The 13,895-nt window shown below is 31.2% G+C and overlaps 1 long non-coding RNA gene across 1 annotated transcript; it reads right to left on the bottom strand.

Moving 5' to 3' along the window:
* Positions 1 to 7,769: 7,769 nt before the first annotated feature.
* Positions 7,770 to 11,546, bottom strand: LOC136043563 (uncharacterized). The gene is made up of 2 exons (XR_010621646.1): positions 10,417 to 11,546; positions 7,770 to 7,925 (listed from the first exon to the last, which is right to left on the bottom strand). It is a non-coding gene; the product is annotated as an uncharacterized LOC136043563 (long non-coding RNA).
* Between the last annotated feature and the right edge of the window lie 2,349 nt (positions 11,547 to 13,895).

The raw sequence follows: 13,895 nt of genomic DNA, 5'->3' as shown, positions 1-13,895 counted from the left end.
GTAGTTTTTACCTTTTTTAGTTTTTTTTCTTCTTTTGTATTAGTGTGAAATAATTCAGACGTCATATGCGGACAAACACGACGTCACTCGACAGACAGACAGACAGACATAACCCACAAACAACTTATTTTTATATATATTTATTCATATTTTTTTAGTTTTGTTTTTCTCTTTTATTTTTCAGTTTTTTCCTTTTTTTTAGTTTTTTTCTTTTTTAGTTTTTAGTTTTTTTTAGTTTTTTACCTTTTTTTAGTTTTTTTTTAGTTTTTTTAGTTTTTTAGCTTTTTTATTTTTTTATTAGTTTTTATTTTTTTTGTAGTTTTTGCCTTTTTTTATTTTTTTCAGTTTTTTTTTAGTTATTAGATTTTTACCTTTTTTTAGTTTTTTTTAGTTTTTCAGCTTTTTTAGTTTTTTTTTCTTTTTAGTTTTTTTTGTAGTTTTTACCTTTTTTAGTTTTTTTCTTCTTTTGTATTAGTGTGAAATAATTCAGACGTCATATGCGGACAAACATGACGTGACCTGATCCACAGATCCACACACAGACAACTTATTTTTATATATATAGATATATATTTAACTACGTAAAACTTGCGAATATACAACATTCTTCGCTGTCCAATTGTCTGTCCATATAAATAGATTGTCAGGTTTACCAACTCTTGAACATGCAACATAATAATTGTCCATGGGAAAACAATTCGTATTCATATCTATACCGCATTTTTCTAACGATTGCCCTTGAGCTTTGTTGATGGTGATTGCTAATCGAACATTCCCTGTGTCCCCGTCGTCATCTATATATCCCCCTGTGCCCCCGGCGTCCCCGTTGGAGTTGTATCCCTGTGTCCAGGTCGTCATTTATATTCCCTGTGTCCCGGTCGTCATTTGTGTCCCGGTATCCCAGTCTGTAATTTCTCTTAGAGTGTCCTGGTCGTCATTTATATAGATATATAGATACAGTTTCATTTCAGTTTTTTTTCTTTTTTAGTTTTTTCTTTTCTTATTTTTTTCTTTTTTAGTTTTTCTTTTTTAAGTTTCTTCTTTTTATTGATAATAAACCTCAAAATTTTGGGTATCTGTTTTAAGGTTTTCGAATTACCTTAATCTTTTGTCAAAATATATTGAAACATTTGTGGAATTCCCAGTTTTTTTAGTTTTTTCTTTTTTTTAGCTGTTTAGGTTTTTTTTAGTTTTTTTTTCTTTTTAGTTTTTTACCTTTTTATTTTTTTTACATTTTTCCTTTTTAAGTTTTTTTCTTTTTTTAATTTTTTATTTAGTTTTTTTTTAGTTTTTTCTTTTTAGTTTTGTTTTTAGTTTTTTACCATTTTTGTTTTTTCGAATTACTTTAACCTATTGTCAAAATATTTCGAAATATTTATGCAATTTCCAGTTTTTACATTCTAGTTTGTTTTCTTTTATATATATAGAAGATATAATCTGGCGTAATGGACAGACAACTTATTTTTATATATATTGTCAAAATATATTGAAATATTTGTGCAATTCCCAGTTTGTTTAGTTTTTTCTTTTTTTTAGTTTTTTAGCTTTTTTAGTTTTTTTTAGTTTTTTATCCTTTTTATTTTTTTATGTTTTTTCTTTTTGGGTTTTTTCTTTTTTTTATTTTTTCAATTTTTAATTTTTTTTTTAGTTTTTTCTTTTTAGTTTTTTTTTAGTTTTTTACCATTTTTCTTTTTTCGAATTACTTTAATCTATTGTCAAAATATTTCGAAATATTTATGCAATTTCCAGTTTTTACATTCTAGTTTGTTTTCTTTTATATATATAGAAAATATAATCTGGCGTAACGGACAGACAACTTATTTTTATATATATATATCTATCTATATAAAAATAAGTTGTCTGTCCGTTACGCCAAATTATATCTATATATATAAAAATAAGTTGTCTGTGTGTGGATTTTTTTATATATATTGTCAAAATATATTGAAATATTTGTGCAATTCCCAGTTTGTTTAGTTTTTTCTTTTTTTTAGTTTTTTAGCTTTTTTAGTTTTTTTTTAGTTTTTTATCCTTTTTATTTTTTTATGTTTTTTCTTTTTGGGTTTTTTCTTTTTTTTATTTTTTCAATTTTTAATTTTTTTTTTAGTTTTTTCTTTTTAGTTTTTTTTTAGTTTTTTACCATTTTTCTTTTTTCGAATTACTTTAATCTATTGTCAAAATATTTCGAAATATTTATGCAATTTCCAGTTTTTACATTCTAGTTTGTTTTCTTTTATATATATAGAAAATATAATCTGGCGTAACGGACAGACAACTTATTTTTATATATATATCTATCTATATAAAAATAAGTTGTCTGTCCGTTACGCCAAATTATATCTATATATATAAAAATAAGTTGTCTGTGTGTGGATCTGTGGATGGATCAGGTGACGTCACCTGAAAAAACTGGATCAGGTGACGTCAAAACTGAAAAAACTAAAAAAAGGCAAAAACTAAAAAAATGAAAAATAAAAAAAAACTAAAAAAAAGGAAAAAACTGAAAAATAAGCTAAAATAAAGGTAAAAACCAATAAAAAACTAAAAAGAAAAAAAGGAAAAAACTAAAAAAAAATTTCATCTAAAAAACTAAAAAAAACTAAAAAAGGTAAAAACTAAAAGAACTAAAAAAGAAAAAAATAAATGACGACACTCAAAGAGAAAGCGACCAGGACAAAAGGAATGTTCGATTAGCAATCAACAAAGCACCGGGACACAGGGAGTATAAATGACGACCAGGACATAAGTAAAAAAAAAAAAAACTATCTATATATATAAAAATAAGTTGTCTGTGGATCTGTGGATCGTGGATCAGGTGACGTCACCTGAAAAAACTGGATCAGGTGACGTCAAAACTAAAAAAACTAAAAAAAGGCAAAAACTACAAAAAAAACAAAAAACTAATAAAAAAAAAAAAAAAGCTAAAAAACTAAAAAAACTAAAAAAAGGCAAAAACTACAAAAAAAACTAAAAACTAATAAAAAAGCTAAAAAACTAAAAAAACTAAAAAAAAGGCAAAAACTACAAAAAAAACTAAAAACTAATAAAAAAAATAAAAAAGCTAAAAAACTAAAAAAACTAAAAAAACTAAAAAAAGGTAAAAAACTAAAAAAACTAAAAACTAAAAAAAACTAAAAAAAACTAAAAAACTGAAAAATAAGCTAAAATAAAGGTAAAAACCAATAAAAAACTAAAAAAAAAACTGAAAAAACTAAAAAAAGGCAAAAACTACAAAAAAACTAAAAACTAATAAAAAAAGTAAAAAAGCTAAAAAACTAAAAAAACTAAAAAAACTAAAAAAAACTAAAAAAAGGTAAAAAACTAAAAAAAAATAAAAAATAAAAAAAACTAAAAAAAAAGGAAAAAACTGAAAAATAAGCTAAAATAAAGGTAAAAACCAATAAAAAACTAAAAAGAAAAAAAGGAAAAAACTAAAAAAAAATTTTCATCTAAAAAACTAAAAAAAACTAAAAAAGGTAAAAACTAAAAGAACTAAAAAAGAAAAAAATAAATGACGACACTCAAAGAGAAAGCGACCAGGACAAAAGGAATGTTCGATTAGCAATCAACATAGCACCGGGACACAGGGAGTATAAATGACGACCAGGACATAAGTAAAAAAAAAAACTAACAAAACTAAAAAGAAGGTAAAAACTACAAAAAAACTAAAAAGAAAAAAAAAACTAAAAACTAATAAAAAAACTAAAAAATCTAAAAATATAAATAAACTAAAAAAGAAAAAAAAAGGAAAAAAATAAAGGAGAAAAACAAAACTAAAAAACGAATGTATATACAGACCGGTACACCGGGATACAAATGACGACCGGGACACAGGGAATATAAATGACGACCGGGACACAGGGACACAACTACAACGGGGACACCGGGGGAAACAGGGGGATATAAATGACGACCGGGACAAACAAACTAAAAAGAAAAAAAACTAAAAACTAATAAAAAAACTAAAAAATCTAAAAATCTAAATAAGCTAAAAAAGAAAAAAAAAGGAAAAAAATAAAGGAGAAAAACAAAACTAAAAAACGAATGTATATACAGACCGGGACACCAGGATACAAATGACGACCGGGACACAGGGAATATAAATGACGACCGGGACACAGGGACACAACTACAACGGGGACACCGGGGGAAACAGGGGGATATAAATGACGACCGGGACACCGGGACAGGGAATGGTCGATTAGCAATCACCATCAACAAAGCTCAAGGGCAATCATTAGAATCATGAGGTATAGATCTGAATACAGATTGTTTTCCCATGGACCATTATATGTTGCATGTTCAAGAGTCGGTAAACCTGACAATCTATTTATATGCAAAGACAATGGGACAGCAAAGAATGTTGTATATTCGCAAGTTTTACGTAGTTAAAACCATATATATATATATATATATATATATATATATATATATATATATATATATATATATCTATATTCACAGGTGGGACATAGGGACACAACTACAATGGCGCGTAACTATTATGGCGCGTAACGACTTACGCGCGCGGGGGGGCTTGGGGGGGGGGGGGTTGCGCGAAGCGCCCCCACCAACTAGGTGTTGGGGTGGCGCGAAGCGCCACCCCAACAGCTAGTAGATATATATATATATATATATATATATATATATATATATATATATATATATATATATATATATATATATATATATATATATATATATATATATATATATATATATATATTTACAGGTGGGACACAGGGACACAATCTATATATATAAAAATAAGTTGTCTGTCTGTCTGTGGATCTGTGGATCAGGTGACGTCATGTTTCGGCTGACGTCATGAAATTAGTTGCCGTCATTTTTGCTTTGAAGGTGACGTCATTCAAGTTATATAAGACATATGTTCGCGTAGAAATCTATTAATGTTTAAGTTTACAATGACTGATGAAGATGCTCAAAGAGTCTATGCCAAAAAACTTGCTGCTGATAGAGAAAGTCAGAAAAGAAAGCGTGCCGAGGAACTACCAGAGCAACGCGAAAGCAGACTTGCTGCTAAAAGAGAAAGTGAAAAAAGAAGGCGTGCCGAGGAATCAAAAGACCAGCAGGGAAACAGGCTTGAGGCTGATAGAGAAAGAAAGAACAGAAAGCATGCCGAGGAACTACCAGAGCAACGCAGAAGCAGACTTGCTGCTAAAAGAGAAAATGAAAAAAGAAGGCGTACCGAGGAATCAAAAGACCAGCAGGGAAACAGGCTTGAGGCTGATAGAGAAAGAAAGAACAGAAAGCATGCCGAGGAACTACCAGAGCAACGCAGAAGCAGACTTGCTGCTAAAAGAGAATGTGAAAAAAGAAGGCGTGCCGAGGAATTACAAGAACAGCAAGAAATCAGGCTTGCTGCTGATAGAGAAAGTAAGAAAAGAAAGCGTGCCGAGGAATCACAAGAACAGCAAGAAATCAGGCTTGCTGCTGATAGAGAAAGTAAGAAAAGAAAGCGTGCCGAGGAATTACAAGAACAGCAAGAAATCAGGCTTGCTGCTGATAGAGAAAGTAAGAAAAGAAAGCGTGCCGAGGAATCAGAGCAATCTGAAAGTTATCGCCTGGCATTCAGGTACAACCCAGTCGATGATTATAGCTTGAGTAGATGTGTTCAAATCGGGACAATGTCTAAAATTTGTCCCTATTGCAAGGCCTTGAAATTCAATGGTGAAACAATGGGAATGTGTTGCGCCTCAGGAAAAGTTAAACTTCCTCTATTGGGTGCACCACCAGAGCCATTGAAGACTTTCCTTACTGGAACTACGTCAGAATCTAAGCGTTTTTTGTCAAAAATCAGACAATACAAGTCATGTTTCCAAATGACGTCGTTTGGAGCCCAAATCGAAAATCCAGATCAATTTATGTATACTTTCAAAGTAAAAGGGCAAATTTATCATAAAGCAGGGTCCCTTCTACCATTCTCAGGCGAGAATCATAAATTTTTACAGTTGTACTTCATCAGTGATAGAAATTCTGAATTGAATGCACGTTGTGAAATTTCTCCCAACGTTGAAAGGACAATCGTTTCCCAATTGCAACATCTTTTCCACGAAAATAATAATTTAGTGCGTCTGTTCAAAACAGCCATCGATTTGATGCCTACTGATACTCATAAAATTGTTATTTCCGCTGACAAAACGCCTCCTGGCCAACATGTGCGTAGATACAATGCTCCGACTATCGACGAAGTGGCAATCGTTATGGTCGGTGATCAGTTTTTACCTCGAGATATTATTCTACATAAGCGAAACGCTCAGTTGTTAAGAATTGCTGAAACTCATCGATGCTACGATGCCCTACAATATCCTATCATTTTTTGGGATGGAGCCGACGGCTATCACTTTAATATTAAATTGATGAATCCAGCCACTAACAAAGAAATGAATAAGAAATGCAGTGCAATGCATTATTATTCCTATAGACTAATGATTCGGCAGGATGAAGAAAATTATATTTTAAAATGCCGTGAATTGTTTCACCAATTTGTCGTGGATATGTATGCTAAAATTGAATCAGAACGTTTGCTATATATCCGCCTGAATCAGACCAAGCTCCGCTCTGAACAATACATTCATTTGCGAGATGCAGTTATAAATGACGACTTGCCGTAAAAAAAAAACAATAGAAAACCTAATAGATGTCACAATCTTGACAGGGCCTTATGAGGGTGAGGCTGTTCTTATTCCTCGCATTCCCATGATTCCAACGGATCTGCTTTTTCAATTTAAAAGATTGCAATTCCCAATTCGATTAGCATTTGCAACCACCATCAACAAAGCTCAAGGGCAATCACTAGAAAAATGCGGTATAGATCTTAATACAGATTGCTTTACCAATGTACAATTGTATGTTGCATCTTTGAGGGTCGGTAAACCTGACAATCTATTTATACGCACAGACAATGGGACAGCGAAGACTGCTGTATATTCACAAGTTTTACGTAGTTAATTTGTATTGTATCTATCTATCTATGGGTCTCTCGAAAAGTGGCCTAGCCGTTCATGGCATGTTAGAAAACAGGTTTCTTGCGGCCATGCCAATTTCATTAAAAAAGACACAAATATCGAATCCGGGCACGTCTTAGACCTGACGTCACAAAACTTGTTTTTCTTAATAGGCTAATAGGAAGGTGATGACATGCCGGTTCTAAACCAAAAAGGACGCTTTTGAAAAGTGGTACGTTTAGGCGCTACGTCAAAAAACTGGTTTTTGTTCCATAAGCTAATATGAACCAATGGCAAATGTATTTTCGCTTAATAATTATGGGTCCGCTGGAATTCAGTGGTACAATAAATACTTTGATCAAAAGATGGCAGTTGAGAGATAAATTAATGTCTAAAAAAGGGATGTCTTTTAAATTTAGGATTTATAAATGACTTCTTCTGAGGTGTAGGATCTACAAAAATAAATGTAGATATTTTATTTAAAAATATATTTGTTCATTTATGTATAAATTATATTTTTGGAGGATATTGTACAGAAAATTTAGTTAAACTTTGTAGATAGTTTTCGTTCAAATAGGATTTTTTTTTTTTTTTTTGCTTGTTTTATATCTAGTGGGACTACTATTGAAACGGATTTATATGGCCATATTCCTTGGAAAAGGGCAATTCTATCCTATCTGGATTTATTGTTTTATCCTCATATCCTTTCACTCTCTTCGGTCAACTTTACTTCACCTAGCCTTTGTCTCATACCTATCTAGTACTCGTTGGCATTGAAAAAAAAAAAAATTAAAAGAAGCATTGAATCGATAAACTTTATTAGAAACAAGAGACTGTTTTATAAAATACACAGTCTTTTCTTCTTTTACTCACAGATTAAATTTTCTGATCTGGTACAGAGAATACTTCCGCTATCTTTGGTCCTTGGATTCGTTGCAGCTGCAAACATTTTGTAGCCTTAAAGAAAATGAAAGATTTATAGTCCTATAATATCAACACTAACGGACATTTAACAAATTATCGTAAAGCCTCGAGGGTCATACTTCGGCTAAAAAATTTCACTTGAAATCCAACCCTATTCTGTAGTTTTGATAAAAAGATAAAAAATCGAAATAATAAACAAAGCAAAAGATACAACCAAGTATAGGACACTTAATTCATGAAATGACTTATGTAATAATAATAATACAGGCCAGAAATAATTTAGAAACCCTCTAGGAAGCTTAAAAGCTGGTTTCATAAAATGAAAGATATATTTTCAATTACAATTTAGTCATTTGATTTGTTAGATGAAGACTCAAATTTATGAGTTTCAAAAATGATTTAGATCATATTTAATATGATGCTCTGTCTGTAGTGACTTGTCAAAATTCCAAAAGAAGATTTCTTATAAAAAAAATCTAAAACAGTTACTTTGCAAAAATTATTATTACATTTATTATTACAGATATCTTGACTAAAATGAGAAGCAAGAAGGGTTTTATTTTTTGAGATTATATACCCTTCTGCTCTCCAAATGGCACTTGAGATATTATTTTTCTTGAAAGAATACAAACCTGTGGATGTTGATCAGGCATGAAAAATGGCACTTAATGTGTAAAAACACTAAGCCATGCATTAATGTAATGGATATTAAATGAAGTTTTTTTTTCTGAAAGTAAGGAACACCATTAAAACTTGAAATGAACAGAAATTATTGTTTATGAAGGGGTTATTCTCCTTTTCCGTACCTTGCTCTTTACGTTAAAGCTTTTAAGTGCTTTAAAAAAAACTTCTTTTCTAATTAAGCGACCCGTGTTTCAGTAGTTGTTCTTAAAAAATTGTGACAGTCAAATTAGCGTACATAGCAACGTATTGAGGGGGGGCGGCAGCCCCTTCATATACAAAATAAATTATGTTCATTTGTTTTAAAGATCTTTACTTATAGTTAAAAAAAAATCGTATTTTTTAATTCTTTTAAATCGCCCCAGGTAGAAATTCCTACAGAAATTTCCCCCAGAAATTTCACTCTCCATGAAAAATTCTACCACAGAAACTCGCCCAAATCACAAAATATCCCGCTCCGAAAGTGTCTATGCTTCCCAAAAACAAATTATATACGTAGATCTTACAAATTTCATAGCTTAAAGATGTCGGAAAGGCCTTAAATACAATACGTAGTTAAGATACAGATTGTATATTCTTCCCTGCAAAGATACTTAGGGATATGCAACCGTTTTTTACGCGTTTCTTTAAGTGATTATAACGGTAAAACCTATTTGTTTTAGAATGTCAAGATGGAGTTCATTCCATCAGAATCTTAAAATTTAGTCATTTTTAAATAACAAATTTGTAATTTTTTGTACTTTTTATTCCTACAAAACAATAATTGTAACGGATATTAACTGAAGAAGTCTTTTTTGGAAAGTAAGGAGCAAATTTAAAATTCAAAACAAACAGAAACTGTTTATGAAGGAGTCGCTTCCCTCCACAATGCCTTGCTCTTTACGCTAAAGCTTTAAGGACTTTACGAAATGCTTCCTTTTCTATTCAAACGACCAATGTTTATGCAGCTGTTCTTAAGAAATTTGGACAGTCAAACTTCAGCGTAAATAACAGTATTGAGGAGGGGGGTATTCCCTTCATATACAAAAGTAAATCCTGTTCATTTGAGTTTTAATGATCTTTACTTTCAGTTAAAAAATCTGTTTTTTTTATTCTGATCATTTTTAAATAACGCCCGTAGATTTGGTTCACTCTTCTTAAATATTTCCTTCTCACTGGAAACTCATGCGTAGGAATTTCTACCATGTAAACTAATTCCCGTAAAACCCCCTCCAGGCAGTAAGAAACTCGCCCCCGTAAATTTTCTTGCGGTCGATTCAGCTTGAAAAATGCTCCTTAGCATGCTGTCATTTGAAAATACTAATTTCCAATAATTTCCTCAATAGCTTCTGAAATCCTCTCTTTCCGTAAAATGGTTTTTCTGGAAATCCAAAATGAAAATAGCCTCAGAATAATTTTTCCTGAACCATCTTCAGTAAAAATCTGACTTTGGAAAGAGATTATGACAATTAAAAATAATTTCGAACAGTAATTCTATCAGATCGCCCCACGTAGAATTTTCCATGGAAAACCCCCTCCCCCAGAAATTTCCCTCTCCATTAAAAATTCTACCAAAGAAACCCACCCTAGGCACAAAATTCCCCCTCTCAAAAAGTGTCTGTATACTCCTCTGTAACAAATACTGTGCGTACAGATTGAATACATTTCATAGCTTACAGGCGTCTCCCTGTGGCTTGGGGGGGTTATTTTTACTCCCCACAGTAGTTATTACCGCTCTCTCAAAATTTTGATCAGATAACTTTAGAAAACAAAGGACTAGTAAAATGTTTTATTATTTCAAATCGTATTTTGTTGATAAACAATAGGTTTGTTAGGAAAGGCCTTGAATATAATGCACACTTACGATATAAATTGTTTATTCTTCCCAACAAAGATGCTTAAAGATATGCAACCGTTTTTTTAGCTGTTTCTTCGAGTGATCATAATGGTAATATTTGTTTTAGGATGTCAAGATAGAGCTCATTCCAGCAAAATATTAAGATTTAATCATTTTTAGATAACAAAATGTCATATCAAATTTATCATTTTTTGCACTTTATACTCCCACAAAAAAGAGAATTTGGATTAAAATTTTAAACATTAAGGTCAAAACTGTTATCAAGGGTATTTTGATATATACAATTAGTTTAAAAATATCTAAAGCTTATATAGAGCATTTAAGTTTCAGGGCACATTTGTGGTTCAGTTGAATATTCATTTCCAAAATATATGTAATCCATTATCAAGAAAGAGCGACTCAGCCCAATAGCAATGGAAATTTAAAAACGGAATTTATTCGTCAAAAGCTACGGGTGTGAGGAAATTTCTCAGCTTTCTTTCCCTTTCTCAGCCTTCACTCTTTAAAGCCTAGGAACGACGCATCAACGGATGATAGATGGAATTATCTATCAACAAAACAAAGAATGAACTATGCGTTTTTTGGAACACGTATTTCGGAACATTTACTTTGGCAGCCATCATTTTTTTTTTTTTTTGAGAGAGAGAAAGATGGTTTTATTAATATAATTAAACAAAACAAGCAAATGGCCCGAAGCAAAGCAATTATCTTATGAGCAATAGGTTAGTTCAATAGAGAATGTATAGCATTGGCTATTTCAATTGAATGCTACAAGTTTTTTGTTAGATCTAAGTTTTATTTAAATACTGGGCATATACACAATATATTCTCTTTTTAATTCCCACTGTGTCGAGAATTCAAACTCAAAAATATGGGCAGAATTTCTTTGTTTCAACCCATGATTTGTAATCTGACTTTGTTACTGAATATTGAAAAAGTATTTATATTTAAAAAAACACTTATTGATGGCAGCTTTTACGAAGCATTAAACCAACTTATTTCATTGAACGAATTTACTGTTGTTAAGATGAAAAATATCCCAATTTTGTGCATATAGCTACCTAATTTGATTGTCCCGTTTGAAGGTTTATCTTTAACCTAATGATTCGAAACTAGAATAGAGATTTACACATAATACAAAGGCAAAAAAAAACACAGCTTCTTTAACTTTTCTTAGGCTGCAGCTAAGCAAAAGACATCATTAAAAATATGCAACTTATAAAATTTCAGATAATAGTTTGACACTACAATCCTTCAAAACCTTCAGCCATGATTATGCATTATTTCTTCCTTCATTCGTTCTGTCCATTAATCTTCTAGGATCTTTTTGAATCCCAATTTCCTGAAAATAATGTCATTAATTAATTAATTGCTTAATAGTAAAAAAAACTCTCCCAGAATCAAATTTTCTGGCGACTTGGCATCCACAAACCTTGATTAGCGGTTTAATATTATTCTGATTCTATATTTGGGCTTACATTTAGTATTTTCTCTGCTGCTTACATGAAAACTATTTGAATAATTAAGTTCATTTGAGCCCATGTGAAAAGACTTTCAAGAAAAAATGATTATAATGAAAGTAGAGCGAAAAAAATCAGACGAACAGATCAAATTGCTCCTTAGCCCATGCAAAAAATCTATAAATAGCTCAAACAAGTTAACCACTGAAGTTTTCATATACTTGTACTTAGGCAAAGACAGAACTTAAAAGGAAACCCAAACCCTCTCCCCCAAAATATACATTTTATTTTGCAAAAAGTTTCACAACAAAGACTAACAAAGACAATAAAGACTAAACCGTAAAATTATAATCTAAGTGTTCTCTTTATTGTTTTTTTTTCGACTAAGATGTATTTTTGCTTAAGGGTATATAGACAGAAATTATCATAAAGAAGACTATCGTTTCTATTCCTTTTAAAGTAAAATACAAATAATTTGAAATTTAGGGAAGTATAATCTAGGAGAAGCAGTAAGGACTGTCACATTCTGAGATGATATGTCAGAGTAAAATTAAACACTAACGAATTAACAAAATAAAATGTTTTTTTCTTATAGTCATTTCTTATTATCTTTCTACCGAAGTTCCTTCATCAAAATGTTTAAATACTGTTTCATATATTTCCCTAATATTATACTGATCTGTCTGAGGAGAAGTGGGGGGGGGGGGGCAAAAGTACACTGATGTGCCATTGACAGAGAAAGGTAGCGTAACTCAATAACCTTTTTGTAGCCGCTTATCTCTTCTGTAAAATTGGGATTAATCGACTAATCTTTGCTTCACGTTTTCCTACGAAAAAAATTATAACACTATAAGAGTGTGGTTGACTCAACCTGAACCAAAGTGCTATATCTGATTTAATCTTTAAGTACAAAAGAAATCAAACTTAAAGTTTTTTTTTCTTCCCCGGTTCCATCTTAGGTCTAATCAGCCAGTTTCCTTGGCGGTTCCTTGGATCCTAGGCAGTTTCCTTTGGTCTCTTCTAATTGTTATTTACGGTTTTATTTGAGTTGTTATGACATTATCAAGGTTAGATCCCTGCTTAAAGCTTCCCCAAACATAGTGTTTGAAATTATTTTTTTTTTTTCAAATGAAAGAATGAACTAGTCTGATGAAATTTTAAGAGGATAGAATTGTCCATGGGGAATTTTACGGGGGGGGGGGGGTTAGTTTACATTAGAGAACTTTTCAAGGACAAGTTTCCCATGAACAAAGTGAATTTTTCATGAAGGGAAAATCAGATTTACCAGAATTATTTAAAAAATAATCAGAAACTCAATAATAGTTTTTTCGACTGAAAGTAAGGAGCATCCCTAAACTGAAAATAGTGGGAAATTAGGCCATATATGAGGGAGTTCATTAGAATAAAAAGCTCTTTCAAAAGGACTAAAAGCACTAGCATAAATAGAAAGGTATCTAGGAGCAACATAAAGAACAAAGTATGACCCCTCCCTTATATGCGGTATAGTTCCTGTTCGTTTTTACTTTTAATGCTGCTCCTGATTTTCAATTGTTTTTTTTTTTATTTACACAAAAAGGAATTGACAGTTCATAGACTAAAAATAGGCACGAACTACAGATTGAATATTTGAATATGGCCATGTATTGTACTTTTTCGACGACCAGCTTTCAGAAGTATGGTCAATTATGTGAACAATTTATAGAGCCTTAGCTGGAATAATCATTTTCTCTTACAGCTAGGATTGAAGCTGAATGAGTTCCGTACCTATTTCGTATATTTTGCTCAGAAAAATTCATATTTATAAAAAGCCTCAAAGCTAACATTAAATCTGTTTTGGGGAGAGGGGCACTTCAAAATTTTAATTGCTGTACATGTTAAACAACATTACATATACCTTACAATACATTTAGGCTTTATTGTTTGACGTCATCAAGTCATTTACTCTGACCTACTACACCAAATGATTACACTGTTTTTTTTGGGTCTTTGATAGACAATAACAATAGAAGAAAAAGACGGCTCTTA

The sequence above is a fragment of the Artemia franciscana genome, unplaced genomic scaffold, assembly GCF_032884065.1.
Source record: "Artemia franciscana unplaced genomic scaffold, ASM3288406v1 Scaffold_7233, whole genome shotgun sequence".
NCBI classification, from domain to species: domain Eukaryota; kingdom Metazoa; phylum Arthropoda; class Branchiopoda; order Anostraca; family Artemiidae; genus Artemia; species Artemia franciscana.
This window is presented reverse-complemented; position numbering and strand designations above follow the sequence as displayed.